Below are 10,000 nucleotides of genomic sequence, written 5' to 3'. Positions count from 1 at the left end.
GGGTGGATTGGCCGTGCTAAATTGTCCCTTAGTGTCCAAAGATGTGCCGGTTAGGGTGGATTGGCCGTGCTAAATTGTCCCTTAGTGTCCAAAGATGTGTAGATTAGGGTGGATTGGCCATGCTAAATTGACCCTTAGTGTCCAAAGATGTGTAGGTTAGGGTGGATTGGCCGTGCTAAATTGTCCCTTAGTGTCCAAAGATGTGTAGGTTAGGGTGGATTGGCCGTGCTAAATTGTCCCTTAGTGTCCAAAGATGTGTAGGTTAGGGTGGATTGGCCATGCTAAATTGTCCCTTAGTGTCCAAAGATGTGTAGGTTAGGGTGGATTGGCCATGCTAAATTGACCCTTAGTGTCCAAAGATGTGTAGGTTAGGGTGGATTGGCCGTGCTAAATTGTCCCTTAGTGTCCAAAGATGTGTAGGTTAGGGTGGATTTGCCGTGCTAAATTGTCCCTTAGTGTCCCAAAGATGTGTAGGTTAGGGTGGAAAGGCCATGCTAAATTGTGCCTTAGTGTCCAAAGATGTGCCGGTTAGGGTGGATTGGCCATGCTAAATTGTCCCTTAGTGTCTAGGGGATTAGCAGGGTAAATACATGAGGCTATGAGGATAGGATTGTGGTCAGTGCAGGCTCGATGGACCGAATGGTCTCCTCTGCACTGTAGGGATTCTATGAGGGGAACACGGGTTCGAGGTGAGGGGTCGGGAGGTTTAGAGGGGATTTGAGGATGAGCTTTTTGACCCAGAGGGTGGTGAGGGACTGGAAGGCGCTGCCTGGGAGGGTGGTGGAGGCGGGATGCCTCACATCGTTTAAAAATATACCTGGATGAACACTTGGTACGTCAGAACATTCAGGGATTCGGGCCAAGTGCTGGCAGATGGGAACAGATTCAGAATCAGAGAATATCAAATCAGTCAATCCCTGCAGTACACAAGGAAGCCATTCAGCCCATCAAATCTGCAGCGCTATCCCACACACAGCACTATTCCTATCACCTACACATTTACCCTTCAAATCCCCCTGACCCTAAGGGACAATTTAGCACGGCCAATCCCCCCTAACCTACACATCTTTGGACACTAAGGGACAATTTAGCACGGCCAATCCACCCTAACCTACACATCTTTGGACACTAAGGGACAATTTAGCACGGCCAATCCACCCTAACCTACACATCTTTGGACACTAAGGGACAATTTAGCACGGCCAATCCACCCTAACCTACACATCTTTGGACACTAAGGGACAATTTAGCACGGCCAATCCACCCTAACCTACACATCTTTGGACACTAAGGGACAATTTAGCACGGCCAATCCACCCTAACCTGCACATCTTTGGACACTAAGGACAATTTAGCACGGCCAATCCACCCTAACCTACACATCTTTGGACACTAAGGGACAATTTAGCACGGCCAATCCACCCTAACCTACACATCTTTGGACACTAAGGGACAATTTAGCACGGCCAATTCACCCTAACCTACACATCTTTGGACACTAAGGGACAATTTAGCACGGCCAATCCACCCTAACCTACACATCTTTGGACACTAAGGGACAATTTAGCATGGCCAATCTGCCCTAACCTAGACATCTTTGGACACTAAGGGACAATTTAGCACGGCCAATCCCCCCTAACCTACACATCTTTGGACACTAAGGGACAATTTAGCATGGCCAATCCGCCCTAACCTACACATCTTTGGACACTAAGGGACAATTTAGCACGGCCAATCCACCCTAACCTACACATCTTTGGGACCATGGGAGGAAACTGGAGCACCCAGTGGAAACTCACACAGACACGGCGGGGGGTAGAATGTGCAGACTCCATACAGACTGAGCTGGGAACTGTACCCGGGTCCCTGGCACTGTGAGACAGCAGTGCTAACCCGCTGTGCCGCGGGGAATGGAACCCGGGTCCCTGTGAGACAGCAGTGCTAACCCGCTGTGCCGCGGGGAATGGAACCCGGGTCCCTGTGAGACAGCAGCGCTAACCCGCTGTGCTGTGGGGAATGGAACCCGGGTCCCTGTGAGACAGCAGCGCTAACCCGCTGTGCTGTGGGGAATGGAACCTGGGTCCCTGTGAGACAGCAGTGCTAACCCGCTGTGCTGCGGGGAATGGAACCCGGGTCCCTGTGAGACAGCAGCGCTAACCCGCTGTGCTGCGGGGAATGGAACCCGGGTCCCTGTGAGACAGCAGCGCTAACCCGCTGTGCTGCGGGGAATGGAACCTGGGTCCCTGTGAGACAGCAGCGCTAACCCGCTGTGCTGCGGGGAATGGAACCCGGGTCCCTGTGAGACAGCAGCGCTAACCCGCTGTGCTGCGGGGAATGGAACCTGGGTCCCTGTGAGACAGCAGTGCTAACCCGCTGTGCCGCGGGGAATGGAACCCGGGTCCCTGTGAGACAGCAGCGCTAACCCGCTGTGCTGCGGGGAATGGAACCCGGGTCCCTGTGAGACAGCAGCGCTAACCCGCTGTGCTGTGGGGAATGGAACCCGGGTCCCTGTGAGACAGCAGTGCTAACCCGCTGTGCCGCGGGGAATGGAACCCGGGTCCCTGTGAGACAGCAGTGCTAACCCGCTGTGCTGCGGGGAATGGAACCCGGGTCCCTGTGAGACAGCAGCGCTAACCCGCTGTGCTGTGGGGAATGGAACCCGGGTCCCTGTGAGACAGCAGTGCTAACCCGCTGTGCTGTGGGGAATGGAACCCGGGTCCCTGTGAGACAGCAGCGCTAACCCGCTGTGCTGCGGGGAATGGAACCCGGGTCCCTGTGAGACAGCAGCGCTAACCCGCTGTGCTGCGGGGAATGGAACCCGGGTCCCTGTGAGACAGCAGTGCTAACCCGCTGTGCTGCGGGGAATGGAACCCGGGTCCCTGTGAGACAGCAGCGCTAACCCGCTGTGCTGTGGGGAATGGAACCCGGGTCCCTGTGAGACAGCAGCGCTAACCCGCTGTGCTGTGGGGAATGGAACCTGGGTCCCTGTGAGACAGCAGTGCTAACCCGCTGTGCCGCGGGGAATGGAACCCGGGTCCCTGTGAGACAGCAGCGCTAACCCGCTGTGCTGCGGGGAATGGAACCCGGGTCCCTGTGAGACAGCAGCGCTAACCCGCTGTGCTGTGGGGAATGGAACCCGGGTCCCTGTGAGACAGCAGTGCTAACCCGCTGTGCTGTGGGGAATGGAACCCGGGTCCCTGTGAGACAGCAGTGCTAACCCGCTGTGCCGCGGGGAATGGAACCCAGGTCCCTGTGAGACAGCAGTGCTAACCCGCTGTGCTGCCGGGAATGGAACCCGGGTCCCTGTGAGACAGCAGTGCTAACCCGCTGTGCTGCGGGGAATGGAACCCGGGTCCCTGTGAGACAGCAGCGCTAACCCGCTGTGCTGTGGGGAATGGAACCCGGGTCCCTGTGAGACAGCAGTGCTAACCCGCTGTGCTGCGGGGAATGGAACCCGGGTCCCTGTGAGACAGCAGCGCTAACCCGTTGTGCTGTGGGGAATGGAACCCGGGTCCCTGTGAGACAGCAGCGCTAACCCACTGTGCTGTGAGGAATGGAACCCGGGTCCCTGTGAGACAGCAGCGCTAACCCGCTGTGCTGCGGGGAATGGAACCCGGGTCCCTGTGAGACAGCAGTGCTAACCCGCTGTGCTGCGGGGAATGGAACCCGGGTCCCTGTGAGACAGCAGCGCTAACCCGTTGTGCTGTGGGGAATGGAACCCGGGTCCCTGTGAGACAGCAGCGCTAACCCACTGTGCTGTGAGGAATGGAACCCGGGTCCCTGTGAGACAGCAGCGCTAACCCGCTGTGCTGCGGGGAATGGAACCCGGGTCCCTGTGAGACAGCAGCGCTAACCCGCTGTGCTGTGGGGAATGGAACCCGGGTCCCTGTGAGACAGCAGCGCTAACCCGCTGTGCTGTGGGGAATGGAACCCGGGTCCCTGTGAGACAGCAGAGCTAACCCGCTGTGCTGTGGGGAATGGAACCCGGGTCCCTGTGAGACAGCAGTGCTAACCCGCTGTGCTGTGGGGAATGGAACCCGGGTCCCTGTGAGACAGCAGTGCTAACCCGCTGTGCTGCGGGGAATGGAACCCGGGTCCCTGTGAGACAGCAGCGCTAACCCGCTGTGGGGAATGGAACCCGGGTCCCTGTGAGACAGCAGTGCTAACCGCTGTGCTGCGGGGAATGGAACCCGGGTCCCTGTGAGACAGCAGTGCTAACCCGCTGTGCTGTGGGGAATGGAACCCGGGTCCCTGTGAGACAGCAGTGCTAACCGCTGTGCTGCGGGGAATGGAACCCGGGTCCCTGTGAGACAGCAGTGCTAACCGCTGTGCTGCGGGGAATGGAACCCGGGTCCCTGTGAGACAGCAGTGCTAACCCGCTGTGCTGTGGGGAATGGAACCCGGGTCCCTGTGAGACAGCAGTGCTAACCCGCTGTGCTGTGGGGAATGGAACCCGGGTCCCTGTGAGACAGCAGCGCTAACCCGCTGTGCTGCGGGGAATGGAACCCGGGTCCCTGTGAGACAGCAGTGCTAACCCGCTGTGCTGCGGGGAATGGAACCCGGGTCCCTGTGAGACAGCAGTGCTAACCCGCTGTGCTGTGGGGAATGGAACCTGGGTCCCTGTGAGACAGCAGTGCTAACCCGCTGTGCCGCGGGGAATGGAACCCGGGTCCCTGTGAGACAGCAGCGCTAACCCGCTGTGCTGCGGGGAATGGAACCCGGGTCCCTGTGAGACAGCAGCGCTAACCCGCTGTGCTGTGGGGAATGGAACCCGGGTCCCTGTGAGACAGCAGTGCTAACCCGCTGTGCCGCGGGGAATGGAACCCGGGTCCCTGTGAGACAGCAGTGCTAACCCGCTGTGCTGCGGGGAATGGAACCCGGGTCCCTGTGAGACAGCAGCGCTAACCCGCTGTGCTGTGGGGAATGGAACCCGGGTCCCTGTGAGACAGCAGTGCTAACCCGCTGTGCTGTGGGGAATGGAACCCGGGTCCCTGTGAGACAGCAGCGCTAACCCGCTGTGCTGCGGGGAATGGAACCCAGGTCCCTGTGAGACAGCAGCGCTAACCCGCTGTGCTGCGGGGAATGGAACCCGGGTCCCTGTGAGACAGCAGTGCTAACCCGCTGTGCTGCGGGGAATGGAACCCGGGTCCCTGTGAGACAGCAGCGCTAACCCGCTGTGCTGTGGGGAATGGAACCCGGGTCCCTGTGAGACAGCAGCGCTAACCCGCTGTGCTGCGGGGAATGGAACCTGGGTCCCTGTGAGACAGCAGTGCTAACCCGCTGTGCCGCGGGGAATGGAACCCGGGTCCCTGTGAGACAGCAGCGCTAACCCGCTGTGCTGCGGGGAATGGAACCCGGGTCCCTGTGAGACAGCAGCGCTAACCCGCTGTGCTGTGGGGAATGGAACCCGGGTCCCTGTGAGACAGCAGTGCTAACCCGCTGTGCTGTGGGGAATGGAACCCGGGTCCCTGTGAGACAGCAGTGCTAACCCGCTGTGCCGCGGGGAATGGAACCCAGGTCCCTGTGAGACAGCAGTGCTAACCCGCTGTGCTGCCGGGAATGGAACCCGGGTCCCTGTGAGACAGCAGTGCTAACCCGCTGTGCTGCGGGGAATGGAACCCGGGTCCCTGTGAGACAGCAGCGCTAACCCGCTGTGCTGTGGGGAATGGAACCCGGGTCCCTGTGAGACAGCAGTGCTAACCCGCTGTGCTGCGGGGAATGGAACCCGGGTCCCTGTGAGACAGCAGCGCTAACCCGTTGTGCTGTGGGGAATGGAACCCGGGTCCCTGTGAGACAGCAGCGCTAACCCACTGTGCTGTGAGGAATGGAACCCGGGTCCCTGTGAGACAGCAGCGCTAACCCGCTGTGCTGCGGGGAATGGAACCCGGGTCCCTGTGAGACAGCAGTGCTAACCCGCTGTGCTGCGGGGAATGGAACCCGGGTCCCTGTGAGACAGCAGCGCTAACCCGTTGTGCTGTGGGGAATGGAACCCGGGTCCCTGTGAGACAGCAGCGCTAACCCACTGTGCTGTGAGGAATGGAACCCGGGTCCCTGTGAGACAGCAGCGCTAACCCGCTGTGCTGCGGGGAATGGAACCCGGGTCCCTGTGAGACAGCAGCGCTAACCCGCTGTGCTGTGGGGAATGGAACCCGGGTCCCTGTGAGACAGCAGCGCTAACCCGCTGTGCTGTGGGGAATGGAACCCGGGTCCCTGTGAGACAGCAGAGCTAACCCGCTGTGCTGTGGGGAATGGAACCCGGGTCCCTGTGAGACAGCAGTGCTAACCCGCTGTGCTGTGGGGAATGGAACCCGGGTCCCTGTGAGACAGCAGTGCTAACCCGCTGTGCTGCGGGGAATGGAACCCGGGTCCCTGTGAGACAGCAGCGCTAACCCGCTGTGGGGAATGGAACCCGGGTCCCTGTGAGACAGCAGTGCTAACCGCTGTGCTGCGGGGAATGGAACCCGGGTCCCTGTGAGACAGCAGTGCTAACCCGCTGTGCTGTGGGGAATGGAACCCGGGTCCCTGTGAGACAGCAGTGCTAACCGCTGTGCTGCGGGGAATGGAACCCGGGTCCCTGTGAGACAGCAGTGCTAACCGCTGTGCTGCGGGGAATGGAACCCGGGTCCCTGTGAGACAGCAGTGCTAACCCGCTGTGCTGTGGGGAATGGAACCCGGGTCCCTGTGAGACAGCAGTGCTAACCCGCTGTGCTGTGGGGAATGGAACCCGGGTCCCTGTGAGACAGCAGCGCTAACCCGCTGTGCCACCCTGGATGAGTATTACATCGGCTGAGGGGAGAGGGAATAGAGGGGAAGATGGAACAGGAAAGGAATCGAGGTCAGGATGGATGAGCCACGATTGTATTGGGTGGCGGGGCAGGCTGGAAGGATCTAGGATGGCGTGCTGCCCGCCAGCTCCCTGTGTAGAGTTGGCAGCTGTGTGTGTATGTGACAGAGTGCATACGCAGAGCCCCATTCTGGCGTCTCTCTCTCTCTCTCTCTGCGACTCCCACGGGCACAGCTGGTACCTTGGCTGGCAAATGTCAGTAATTACAGAGTCCCCTGCGCTTTAATTAGCATCCCGGCTGGAAGCCAGCCAAAATCCCAGGCCTCGGGGGAGGGCGGACTTGCAGTTTCCGAGGACGGACTGGCTCGCTGGGACAAGTGGGGGGGGGGTGCGTGGGGAAGGGAACAAGCAGATGGGTGGGGAGAAGCAGGAGCAGAAGAAAATTCCAGCACGGGAACAGGCCCCCCGGCCCCTCCTGCACCGACCCCTGCTGCCCCCCCCCCCCCCCCCGACTGAACTAAACCCCCCCTACCCTTCCGGGGACCGTATCCCTCTCTATTCCCATCCTATTCACGGATTTGTCCAGACGCCCCCTTAAAACTCACTCCCGTATCCGCTTCCACTCCCGGCAGCGAGTTCCAGGCACCCACCCCCCCCCCCCGTGTAAAAAAAAATCTGCCTCGTACATCTCCTTTAAACCTTGCCCCTCGCACCTTAAACCTGTGCCCCCCCGCGTAATTGACTCTTCCACCCTGGGGGGGAGAAAGCTTCTGACTCTCCACTCTGTCCCTCATCATCTTGTAGACTTCTATCAGGTCTCCCCCTCAACCTCCAGTGAGAACAAACCAAGTTTCTCCAACCTCTCCTCATAGCTAATGCCCCTCCGTACCAGGGGCAACATCCTGGTAAATCTTTTCTGTAACCCTCTCCAAAGCCTCCACACCCTTCTGGTAGTGTGGGTGACCCAGAATTGAACTCTATATTCCAAGTGCGGCCTCACTAAGGTTCTATAAAGCTGCAACGTGACTTGCCAATTTTTAAACTCAGTGCCCCCGGCCGATGAAGGCAGGCATGCCGTATGCCTTCTTGACCACCTTCTCCAGCTGCGTTGCCACTTTCAGTGACCTGTGTACCTGTACGCCCAGATCCCTCTGCCTGTCAATACTCTGTGTACCTGTACGCCCAGATCCCTCTGCCTGTCAATACTCTGTGTACCTGTACGCCCAGATCCCTCTGCCTGTCAATACTCTGTGTACCTGTACGCCCAGATCCCTCTGCCTATCAATACTCTGTGTATCTGTACACCCAGATCCCTCTGCCTGTCAATATTCTCTGTACCTGTACGCCCAGATCCCTCTGCCTATCAATACTCTGTGTACCTGTACGCCCAGATCCCTCTGCCTGTCAATACTCTGTGTACCTGTACACCCAGATCCCTCTGCCTGTCAATACTCTTAAGAGTTCTGCCATTTACTGTATATTTCCTTTCTATATATGGAGGGAGGGAATAATTTGGATAAGTGTGAGGTTACTCACTTTGGGAGCAGTATCGAGGCAGCAGATCACTTCCTGAGTAAATTGGGCGAGGGGGATTGTGCAGAGGGATCTGGGCGTCCTTGTGCACCAGTCGCTGAGGGCAAGCACGAGGCGGTAAAGAAGGCAAATGGCCTTCATTGTGAGAGGTTTCGAGTGCAGGAGCAGGGATGTGTTGTTACAATTATCCAGGGCCTTGGTGAGGCCACACCGAGAGTATTGTGTGCAGCTTTGGTCTCCTTATCCTTGGAAGGATGTTCCTCGCTACAGAGGGAGCACAGCGAGGGTTTACCAGGCTGATTCCTGGGACGGCAGGTCTGTCATTTGAGGAGAGACTGAGTCGGTTCGGATTATATTCACTGGAGTTTAGAAGAGTGAGAGGGGGATCTGATAGAAACGTAGAAAATTCTAACAGGGTTAGACAGGGGAGATTCAGAAAGAATGTTCCCCATGGTGGGGGGAGCCCAGAACTAGGGGTCAGAGTTTGAGGATAAGGGGTAAACCTTTTAGAACTGAGGTGAGGAGAAATTTCTTCACCCAGAGGGTGGGGAATGTGTGGCGTTCAATCCTAGAGTTGAAGCCAAAATTTTGTGTGATTTTAGGAGGGAATTAGATATCGCTCTCGGGGCTACAGGGATCCTGAGGCTGGATAAGGTTCTGGCCAGAACATAAGAACATAAGAAATAGGAGCAGGAGTCGGCCATCCAGCCCCTCGAGCCTGCCCCGCCATTCAATAAGATCATGGCTGATCTGTCGTGGCTCAGTTCCACATTCCCGCCCTCTCCCCATAACCCTTAATCCCCTCTCCTATCAAAAACCCATCAACCCGCATCTTAAAAATATTTAGCGAGGCAGCCTCCACCACTTCAACGGGCAGAGAATTCCAGAGATTCACCACCCTTTGAGTGAAGAAGTTCCTCCTCAACTCCGTTCTAAACCACCCCCCCTTTATCTTGAGGCTGTGCCCCCTAGTCCTATTGTCTTTTTTGAGCGGGAAGAGTCTCTCCATCTCTATCCTATCCATCCCATTCATCATCTTATACGTCTCAATGAGATCTCCTCTCATTCTTCTAAACTCTAACGAGTACAAGCCTAGTTTATTCAGCCTCTCCTCATAGCTCAACCCCCTCAACTCTGGTATCAGCCTAGTAAATCTCCTCTGCACTCCCTCCAAGGCCAAAATATCTTTGCGCAGGTGCGGCGCCCAAAAATGCACACAGTACTCCAGTTGCGGCCTCACCAATGCCCTATACAGCTGTAGCAAGACCTCCCTACTTTTATATTCTATCCCCCTCGCTATGAAGGCCAGCATCCCATTCGCCTTCCTGACCACCTGCTGCACCTACAAGCTGGGTTTTTGCGACTCATGCACAAGGACCCCATCCGGAGCAGTTTTGGGTCCCCGTATCTCCGGGAGGACGTGCCGGACCCTCGGAAAGGGTCCAGAGGGAGGTTCACAAGAACGATCCCTGGAATGAAGAGCTTGTGGTGTGAGGAACGGGTTGAGGACTCTGGGTCTGTACTCATTGGGAGTTTAGAAGGGGGGGATCTTATTGAAACTTCCAGGATACTGCGAGGCCCTGGATAGAGTGGACGTGGGAGAGGATGGTTCCACTAGTAGGAAAAACTGGAACCAGAGAGGGCACAACCTCAGGGTAAAGGGACGGTCCTTTAAAACAGAGA

At 57.5% G+C, this 10,000-nt stretch overlaps 1 protein-coding gene across 1 annotated transcript in view; it reads right to left on the bottom strand.

Moving 5' to 3' along the window:
- The window catches only part of LOC145340324 (double C2-like domain-containing protein alpha), a gene marked incomplete at its 3' end in the record, with an annotated part of 20,705 nt that overhangs the window by 6,692 nt on the left and 4,013 nt on the right, over window positions 1–10,000 (bottom strand).

This window comes from Carcharhinus amblyrhynchos, unplaced genomic scaffold (genome assembly GCF_965287045.1).
Source record: "Carcharhinus amblyrhynchos unplaced genomic scaffold, sCarAmb.v2.hapA scaffold_931, whole genome shotgun sequence".
Lineage (NCBI taxonomy): Eukaryota > Metazoa > Chordata > Chondrichthyes > Carcharhiniformes > Carcharhinidae > Carcharhinus > Carcharhinus amblyrhynchos.
The sequence above is the reverse complement of the archived record's forward strand: the minus strand, read 5'-3'. Positions and strand labels throughout refer to the sequence as shown.